We start from the raw sequence: 10408 nt of genomic DNA, 5'->3' as shown, positions 1-10408 counted from the left end.
ACGCAGCCTGTCATTGTGCCCCTGTTTTAATGGTATCCACTCATAATTTTGTTAGCACATAGTGCACATTTTCCGGGCACAGCTACCAAAACCAACCTCGACGACAACCACAGTAACACGTCTCTTTTTGAGATATGTGTATCTCTGACACTGACCCGACCTTTGGAGCTAAGCTGGTAAATTTATTACCTTTCACCATCGTGGAATGACCCAGCCCCTTTGCTATTTAAAGGCCACCTTGTGATCTTACCAAGCACCCCACATCTTGTGCACCACCCTCACAACCTTTTCCTGTCATGCCGAGCCCCAGTATTCATCTGAGAACCCCAGATGCAACCCCAGGTAGCTTTGTCAAGATATTGTGGGACTTTACCTGCAGTACCATGGGTTCTTCCCAGCCACCCCAGTACGAGCTGTTCAAATTAAGAATCACTTTTTCCACCTCGGAGTATTGGGCAGCAGTACACATTCCTCCCGTAGACTCCAATCAAGATCCAACGGAAGTTTCCTTCGTGGGTGAATCTATGCCAACCCCACACCTGGCCATAGAAGCTGCTGCGAAAGAAGTGATTGCTCGCCTTCGATCCACAGTACCCTATGCCCGCGAACAAGGATATTATTACTTTCCGAGCCGTGCAGCACCCGGAGGAGTAACATCTTTTCCCGGTGGACGAATTGAGAGAGACCCAGTACTGGCCGACCTTATCCAGTACATCATCGCTCAAGAGCATTTGAACCAGCGAGTGATGGATTATCTCCAGAATCTCACTGATCTGAACCCTCAGATTGCCATCGGTAGACCATTGAGACCCGACCCGGAGAGATGCATACATCGACTGGTCAATCCACTTCCTCCGATAGAGGAGGAGTGTATTCCATTGCCAGAGACATTTTATCAGGACCCCGTCCAGTTACCATTTTCATTTTAGACGTCACTGTTGTGTTGGTTATTGTAGCATTTACTACTACGTTGTAACTTGTGCATGGTACCTCGAATTTGTGCGACGAGTCGTGTATTCAGTTTCTACTGGTATGACTAGTTTTCTTCGTGACTAACTTGTGTAATCGCGAAAATCCTAGACTGAGATTTCTTTTCCCTGAGTTACTACATCGGTTATCCCTCACTACATGGATTATTTTTATTCGCGCAGCACCACGGCAGCAGACTCACAACCACTCGAGCACGTAAGGAGTATTTAATTTTTCACAACGGCTCTTAGCAAATCTCGAGGACGAGATTTTTCTTAAGGGGGGTAGTAACTGTAACACCCCAAAAATTTAACCAGGTTTTAGTTATTAAAATTTTGCCAAGAGTTTAAAATTTTTGCATGCAAGAATAATTCTGTTGATTTCAAAACCTTTCTTTTAATATTAAGGATTTATTTTTTTTCCCAAGTGGATCCTTCCAAGCATATTGAACTTCTATGCCATCTCATTAAAACTTTTCCTAATCAGTAGGTTTATTTATTAAATTATTTCACCCTGAGCTTAAATCATTAAAATGACTTGTTTTAAGTTTGGAGCTCTTTTTGTACTACAACCATTTGATAAATTTAACTAAAAATTCCACCAAAATTTGGAGTTGTCATGTGATGCCTCTAAATCACTTTTATGCAAAAATATAGTTCATTCATTGCATATTTTGAGGGCTACACATGTTTTTCTTCTCTGGTCTAGTAGGCATTTTTGCACTGCAACCCTTTTAAATATTTGTTTCTAGCTTCCACCAAAATTATGGGATGTCAGTAGCAGCATATGATTCCATTATATGCATAGACCCAATGATGTTCTTTGAAAATTTTGAGTGTATCAACCTCATCTCCATTCTGGTTCATCATGATGGTTTGTACAGCAACCATATTATTGCTTGCTCTTTGGCCCTTGATTCTTTCTCCTACTTGTAGTCCTCCATGCTAAACCCCTAAGTCCAGGAGCATGCAACCATTGGCATATTTTTGGTTCATGAAATAATACCATTCACATCCTGTCCAGATTTGAAGTTTTTCAAAACTTGCACTAGCAAGTTTCTCCTTTTTGCAAACTAACCTCACCACCCTCTTGTGCATCCAAGGAGACACTGATCTGGAAGATTTGGCTCCTCCAAGAATAGCCTAAGTGCCTGTGGCATTTTGTCAAACACCTGGAGTGCATGATTAGTTTTGACATGTATTGTCGTTGGCATTGTGAACTTGGTCTCCTGACCAAACCACCATGTCCCTTGTTACCCTTACTAAACCTAGACTAGCCCTGGTTCTTTCCAGCCTCAACCATGACCTCTGGGCCACCCTGGCATTTCGTCGAGCAAATCCCGGGCGTGCTCTGGACGCGCCCAGAGCGCGCGTATTGCACAAGCGGCGCCCGAGCCGCCGCGTCACTCACCCCAGCCCGTGACCGACCGCAGCCGGCACGCCGTGTCCCCTTGCGCGCAGCATGCTCCCCACTCACCGCAACGCGCCGAGCAGAGCCTTGCCGCGTCCCCGGCAAGCCAAGGGCTAGCCGCCATGGCCGCCCGACAGCCCTGACTCAGGCCAGCGCCGCCCAAGCCACCCCGGCTCGCCACCTGCCCTTGTGAGCAGTACGTGCTCATCCGCAAGCGTGTTCCCTAGCTCCCGTCATCGCCACGACCCCCCTGCTGCTACAAAACGTCGGTTCGCCGTTGTTCTTATCACCGGCCGCCTCGGACCACCCTAGCCACACTATATAAGGAGACCCAAGCTCAAGCCCGCTCGGGGGCAGCTTCGCACCGTCTCGCTAGTGCCCCCCTAGCCGCCAATTGGAGGGGAGCAGGCCATCTTCAACCTCTCCGGCGACTCCAGCCGCCGCCACTAACCAGGCCATTCCGGCGCAACGAAGGCATCCCCCTCTCCATTCTCTCCACCAGGAACTTTCACTTCCTCCCGTGATCACATCCCCCTACTCCATTTCGGTCGGGAACCACCGCGGCCCTGAAACCACTTCACCCCGAAGCTTTCCTCCGCCGCGAAGCTCGCCGCCGGCAGCCCACGCCGTCCCCACCGACCCATCGACTACCAGTAGGATCACCCTTGACCCGCGGATCCATCCCCGCCCTCAGCTTCCCTCAAGGACCCGCTGTTCGCCGGCGACGGTCGCCGGAGTTCCGCCTCCGCTCGGGACAGAGGGAGAAGAAGGAAGGCGGACTAGTCAAACCTGACCAGTGGGCCAGGAGGGCCCACTGTCAGTGACCCCGCGCCAGTCCACGTGGGTTAAGTGTACGTCTTCGAAGCGTTTTTCTTTTCTTTTCTGTTTTTTTTAAAACAGATTTTGACCAAATGTTTGACTGGCTATAACTTTTTAAATATAACTCCAAATGAATTTATTCTTTTTCCTACATCTCTCAAATTCTGTCTAGTTTATTTTAAGATTTATTTGGAAATTTTTCAAGCAACTTTTTGTGCTGTTTTTATTTTGTGTGTTAATTCATTTATATTTTTAAAAATAGGATTTTTGAAGAGAGGAGAAGTATTTCAAGAGTTTGAAATGCACCCTGCCTTCCCATGACCTGAAGGCAAGCATTCTGAACCCCGGCATAATATTCTTTATGTGTTCGATGACACGTTCATAGCATCACCTCACTTTGGAGAAACTTGTTATTTCATGTGATATGATCATATGCATGGATGCATGTTATTGATTTCCATGCTGTTGGAAATGAACACACTTGTGATGATGATCATCCTCATGTGCCTTGCATGCATACCGGCAGGAACCTGGGAAAACCTCTGCCTTGGGTAGGCATGAGTTTGTCGCCGGTCTCCGTCGGGACGGTTATGTCTGGTATGGCATGGCAAGGTAATACGAGCGGTGACTATGTGGGTTGAAATATATTCGTTATGCTAATCATGCAGAGAATACTTAAACCTCCTGAGTCGACCGTAGATCGAGTCTTGTTCCAGTAACCCCCATACTTGTTCCATACTACCACTCGTCTCTACAACAAGTAGAGTACGGTTCAGTAATTTGTCAACCCCTTTCTAGCACACACCGTACAGAGGGGCCGGGATGAGGGTACCACGGCCATGGATTAAAGCCAGTCATCCGGTCAGGGGGCATGGGTGTTTTCGGTTGTAGCCGAGGGGGTAGCTTCCCCAGTTTTGCGCGCGGTATAAATCTTGTGATCCCATGCTAATCGAGGTTGTAGCCTCCCCACTTAGAGTTTGCTTGACAGGTGTCGTGGGTGATTCCAGACACGTGTGAGTTGAGCTGGTGTGTGCAAGTCAGGTGTGTTTTCATTTAAAAGACCGTAGACGGAATTAGTCCCGATGGACTAATGGAATCCGTTACTCATGGGTAAAGAGTACACCCTCTGCAGAGATTAAATCTATTCGAATAGCCGTGTCCATGGTTAAGGATTACAGTCTGGGATGGGTCAAGTGTCGGTCTTAGTGTCGGTCTTCGGAGGTGAAACTGTTAAATGAGGACTGATATTACAACTTGTGACATTTGATAATGATGATTATCATTTTGTTGTGGACTAACCCATGATATTTTTGGTATTATCGAATACACCTGGGATGGTTCTACCTCCGGGATATTCACTATGATTGTTTCTTTTAAAGCCCTGTATGTGGTGTCGCTCAGACGCCCGACTGTGGCATTTCTTTTAAAGCCCTGTATGCGGTGTCACTCAGACGCCCGACTGTGGCATTTCTTTTAAAGCCCTTTATGTGGTGTCGCTCAGACGCCCGACTGTGGCATTTCTTTTAAAGCCCTTTATGTGGTGTCGCTCAGACGCCCGACTGTGGCATTTATTTTAAAGCCCTGTATGTGGTGTCGCTCAGACACCCGACTGTGGAATTTCTTTTAAAGCCCTTTATGTGGTGTCGCTCAGACGCCCGACTGTGGCATTTCTTTTAAAGCCCTGTATGTGGTGTCGCTCAGACGCCCGACTGTGGCATTTCTTTTAAAGCCCCTTATGTGGTGTCGCTCAGACGCCCGACTGTGGCATTTCATTGTTGTTTGTTTCATAATTTTAATATTGCTAAGTTATTTCATATTCATAATTAACATGCTTACACGCATCCGAGTTATATTTATATTTTGTGACTAACGTCATGAGTATAAAATATTTTCAGCACATCATTATATTATTCCTGTGTTCTTAATGTTTGCGAGTACATTCAAAGTACTCACTGGCTTGTCCTTGGCTATTGTCTTGGCCAGATTTCTTGCGCGGAGAGGAGCGACCGTGACGACAGCCCAGAACCTATGCAACGGTGATAGCAGCTGTCGTGGTTCTAAGTCTGACAGTAGAGTGGGGGTAGGTATGGAGAGGCAAGGTCCTAGCTATGGAGAGGTTGTAAACACAAGAGATGTACGAGTTCAGGCCCTTCTCGGAGGAAGTAAAAGCCCTACATCTCGGAGCCCGGAGGCGATCGAGTGGATTATGTGTATATGAGTTACAGGATGCCGAACCCTTCTGCCTGTGGAGGGGGGTGGCTTATATAGAGTGCGCCAGGACCCCAGCCAGCCCACGTAATGAAGGGTTTAAGGTGTATTTAGTGTGGGGCGTTACTGGTAACGTCCCACATAAAGTGTCTTAAATACCATAAAGTCTACTTAACTACAGGCCGTTGCTGTGCAGAGTGCCTTTTGACCTCCTGGTAGTCGAGTGAGTCTTCGTGGTCGAGTCATTCAAGTCAGTCGAGTGAGTCCCTCGTTGGTCGACTGGAAGGTGACCTCCTCTAAGGGTGTCCTTGGGCAGGGTACTTAGATCAGGTCTGTGACCCTACCCTAGGTACATGACCCCATCATTAGCCCCCGAATGGATTGAGGCTTTGAGTGATGGAGGAGTTGATGTTATTTCCGATTAACCTTTGCACACTGGTCGTGCGTTGTTCTGAACCAGAGAATCTCTTCGTTGATAGTGAGCAACTTGTCTTCAGTCGACTCGATCCATTCTTTTCTTTCGTCGAGTGATCTTTCGGGCTTCGTCGATTTCCGAGCGACGGATTGCAGGAAATCCCGCGCCTGACAGACCGATCTGCCATTCGCGGATTCCGCGGGATGCGAGATTTGGGGAAACGCGCGAAGCGGAGCGGACCACGGCGTTCGGATGGGACGGGACATAGACGCCTTGATCCCCGCGCCGCTTTCTTCGCCACGTATCCCGCCCGCGTAACAGTTCCAGGATATGATTAGATCGACCGGGCCCACCTGTCATCCACTCGGAAGGGATCTTATAAATGCGCCCGGCGAGGGTTTTTTGAACAGTGCCTCAGCATTCTCTCTCTGCCCCCTTCGTCTCCGCCCAACGTGCTCGCTCTCGCCTCCGCACCACTTCTCCTCACGCGCCCCGCCGGTAGCCATGGTCAAGGAGAAGACGGCGGCGCTCGAGCGCGTGAAGAAGGCGTCGGCGACGGAGAAGGCGAAGGGGAGATCCACCAGCCGCGGTGGGTCTTCGTCTAGATCTCGCCTGCCGAAAGGCTGGGTCCAGGGAGATTGGATCCAGTCGACCATCACGGAGAAGGATCTCCTCGACATGGCCAACGAGGGCCTGATCCCTCATGGAGCTGCGAGGCTTCCGGGGAAAGAGTGGCAGCCCCAGCCGGAAGAGGGTGAGTGCGTGCTTCTGGCTACCCATGTTGACCGCGGATTCTCTTTGCCGCCGAGCATTTTCTTCCGTGGTTTCTTGAACTTTTTTGGAGCGCAACTCCACCACTTCATCCCGAATTCTATCGCCTATCTTGCCGCGTTTGTGTCCATGTGTGAGAGTTTTTTGGGCTGTCGACCGCATTGGGGCTTGTTCAAGCACATATTCACATGTCGCTCTCAAACCGTGAAGAAGGCGAGTCCAGGCGACGAAAGAACCCGAGTGGTCCAAATGTGTGGAGGTCTGGGGATCCAGGTGAGGAACAAGAGCACCTTCCCAGCCATGACATTTCCCGAGTCAGTCAGAGGCTGGCAGTCGACCTGGTTCTACTGCCAGGACGAGTCGACGCCGGGGCAGTCGAGTGGACTCCCTCAATTTACCATGGACCGAGTGAACAAGCCCTCCTCTCTTAAGTTGATTCCGGAGGAGAAAGCTGACGTGAAGATGCTGATGGAGCGCGTAGTTCAGTTGGTTCGGGAGGGAGTGACGGGCATGGATCTCCTGGAAGTTTTCCTTAGGCGCCGAATCCAGCCTCTTCAGCTCCGGAGCCATTGCATGTGGTTCTACTATGGGACTGAGGATGTGACTCGGGTCAATCCAGAAACAGTCGACGATGCCACTCTGGAAAGGTGGATGGCCGCTGTTACTGGGAACAAGGACAACCCTCGCGGGGCCAGAAGGATTCCTCCACTCGACTGCCACAGTGACCCAAACAAGGTATGTCTGCTCCACTTCCCATTGTATTCTCGTCATATTTATTTCTGCTTTCTCTGCCGATCGGTCGACTGATCTTTGTCTTGTTGTCCCTCAGGCCCTCACTGAACTGTACTCGATGCCCAACGGAGCGCAGGCTCCGACTGAGGAGGGAGAAGCGAGCGGGGGCGAGAGCCAGGAGGAGGAGTGGGACTCGGACGCCGCCGAGGCAGATGATGATGACGATGACGATGATGATGATGACGATGAGGACGAGGAAGAGGAGGAGGAGGAGGAGGTCGTACCACCGCGCTCGGAAAGGCGGTCGAAACTTGTCCATGATCCTGCGACCGAACGCGGCGAGGGGGTTGCGACTGCTACACAGTCGACCAAGCGCCCTCGGACCACCTCTCCGGCGCTGACTGAAAAGGCGTCGAAGCAGCCCAGGGCGGCCCCGTCGAAGCCGACCAAGCACCTGCCGAAGATGAAGGTGTCCATCCCCACCATATCAGGGTAATCATGTTGCTTAAGTCTTCTTGTTTTGTGTGAACTTTGTCTCTGGTTGGCGCTGGAGTTAGTCGACTGATTCTTTGGAGTTGCAGTGCTGCTACTTCTGAGACCTCAGCCCGGGCTGATGACCATGAGATGGAGGACGCAGCAACCTCAAAACCTGGTACTATACTCTTAACACTGTCTTTAGTCGACTGACTCATGATCTAATCCTGATTCTTTTCTGTAGCTCCATCCAATGTTGTAATCACTCTCCCTGATGATGATGAAGATGAGGAACCGCTGAAGTACAGAAGGAGTAGGAAAGCGTCTGCCAGCAGGGTGACCCAGGATGTGGCGGTGCCTGAGGCTCTGGTCGCGGAGGAGGAGAACACCACTCGACACACCGTGTCCTTCGCAGATCCACTGACGAGTGCTCCGCAGCCCTCCCTCTTCACGATGCACCACGTCCCAGAGGACCAAGCTGGTGCAGCGAAGGAGGCAATACGCCAGGCAGGGATCATGATGGAGCACTTGAAGACCATCCGGGATGCGAGCCAGGCAGCTTACGACGCCAGTTCCGCCCTCCAACGCAATGTTCAGGTCAGTCGACCACCATTTGTTCTGTTAGGATATGCTACCAAAAACTTTTCCTTTCCAGAATTTATAGTAGTCACCCAGTGGGTGTGTCGATTAAACTCCGTGTTAGCGGGGGCACGCTGAGTGCACCCGCTGGGTGTAGTCCCCAAGGCTAAGGTCGACTGCTGGCAGTCGGCCTTAGGCTTTATAATTTCAGTCTTTCCATCATTCGACTATGGCGACTGGATTTCGCAAACTGGTCGACTGGTCGACTCTGTCTTCAATAGGATTAGTGGGGGCACGCTGAGTGCACCCACTGGGTGTAGTCCCCAAGGCTAAGGTCGACTGCTGGCAGTCGGCCTTAGGCTTTATAATTTCAGTCTTTCCGTCATTCGACTATGTCGAATGAATTTCGCAAACCGGTGGGGGCACGCTGAGTGCACCCACTGGGTGTAGTCCCCGAGACTGTGGTCGACTGCTTGCAGTCGATTACAGTCTTAAAGAATATATCTCTCTTTTTTTTTGAGGTCGACTGGTCGACTCTATCTTCAGTAGGATTAGTGGGGGCACGCTGAGTGCACCCACTGGGTGTAGTCCCCGAGACTACGGTCGAATGCTTGTATTCGGCTGTAGTCTTAGAAACGCGTGATTTTTCCTTTTTCACTCGGAAGTGAATTATATTTGACATTTTAGTCGATTGGTTCTTCGTAGAACTCCTGTGATCTTGTGGCTCGCTACTCTGAGCTGGAAAACAAGCACGTTCAGCTCGAGCTGAATTTGAAGCTGGTTCAGGAGAAACTGACGAAGGCAAAGGAGGAGACCGAAGGTATGTTTGGTGAGACCTTGACGACTGCTTTTTCCCTCCATTTGTTTCAAAATCTGATCTTGCTGTAACTTGCAGGTAAGGTGAGGGAGGCCCAACGGAAGAAGGACCTTGAACTAGCTGAGAAGATCAAGCTTGTTGACGAGAAGTTAGCTTCAGTCGCCAAGCTTGAGCAAGAAAATGCCAATCTGAAAGCTGCTCTTGGGAAGAAAAAAGATCTGGAGGCCTTCCTGAATGGTCTTGCCAAGAAGTTGTTTCTTATGCTTGAAGGTAAATTTCTATGCTCGGCGATCATTTCCAACCGTGGTTTTTCCATTCGACCATCGCCTTGACTCGGTGATCGTCCTTGCAGAATTTTGTCAAAACTTTGAAGAAGAAACTAGCCGGCTGGAACCAAACCTTGACCCCGTCAATTCTCCGATGGACGACGAAGTTGCCATGAATGTTTTCCGACTGGAGTCCCATGTTGCAGCTGTCGTGGACTATCTTGCAAGGCTGAAGGTCGCCACATCTCGCATCGACTCGACGCTCTGGCCCGGGGAGACACTTCAGAACGACCTCGAGTCGCTGATGGCTCGCTTGAACACGATCCCTGGTCGAGTGCAGGAGTGGAAAAAGTCCTCGGCTCGGTGCGGTGCAGATGTTGCTCTGTGTCTGACCCGAGTCCACTGCAAAGATGCGCGAGAAGACAAGCTGGCGGCCCTCCGGGTGGCCAACACCAAGAAACACGACTTCAGGTCCTTTATGGAAACTTTCCTTGCGGCTGCCACTCGGATCGCAGATGGAATTGATCTTGATGAGTTTGTTGCACCTTCCAGCCCTCCACAGGAGGGGTAAAAAACTTCTTCTAAGCTCGACGCTTTAAATTTGCCTCGGTATGCCGAGTGGAGTTGTAACCGATAAACCTTAACGGGCTTAGCGCCTGAGCACTTTCGGTTCCTTTAGGTATCGATCCGAACTTGAATTTGGTGTTTGAATATGATTGCTTTTGGCTCGAAATGTCTTTTGCAGGTTCAAAGCAGGGCGCTTACTGCAATCGACTTATTCCTTAGTCCACTTAGGTGAGCGCTGGGCTGCAGCTAAGCCTCCCGAGTGAGAAGTTTGCTTTTCACTCGGTAGGATTTCTATATCTTAGGCGAGCACTGGGCTGCAGCTAAGCCCCCGAGTGAGAGGTTTGCTCTTCACTCGGTAGGATTTTTGATAACTTAGGCGAG

The sequence above is a fragment of the Triticum dicoccoides genome, chromosome 6B, assembly GCF_002162155.2.
Source record: "Triticum dicoccoides isolate Atlit2015 ecotype Zavitan chromosome 6B, WEW_v2.0, whole genome shotgun sequence".
Classification (NCBI taxonomy): domain Eukaryota; kingdom Viridiplantae; phylum Streptophyta; class Magnoliopsida; order Poales; family Poaceae; genus Triticum; species Triticum dicoccoides.
The sequence above is the reverse complement of the archived record's forward strand: the minus strand, read 5'-3'. Positions refer to the sequence as shown.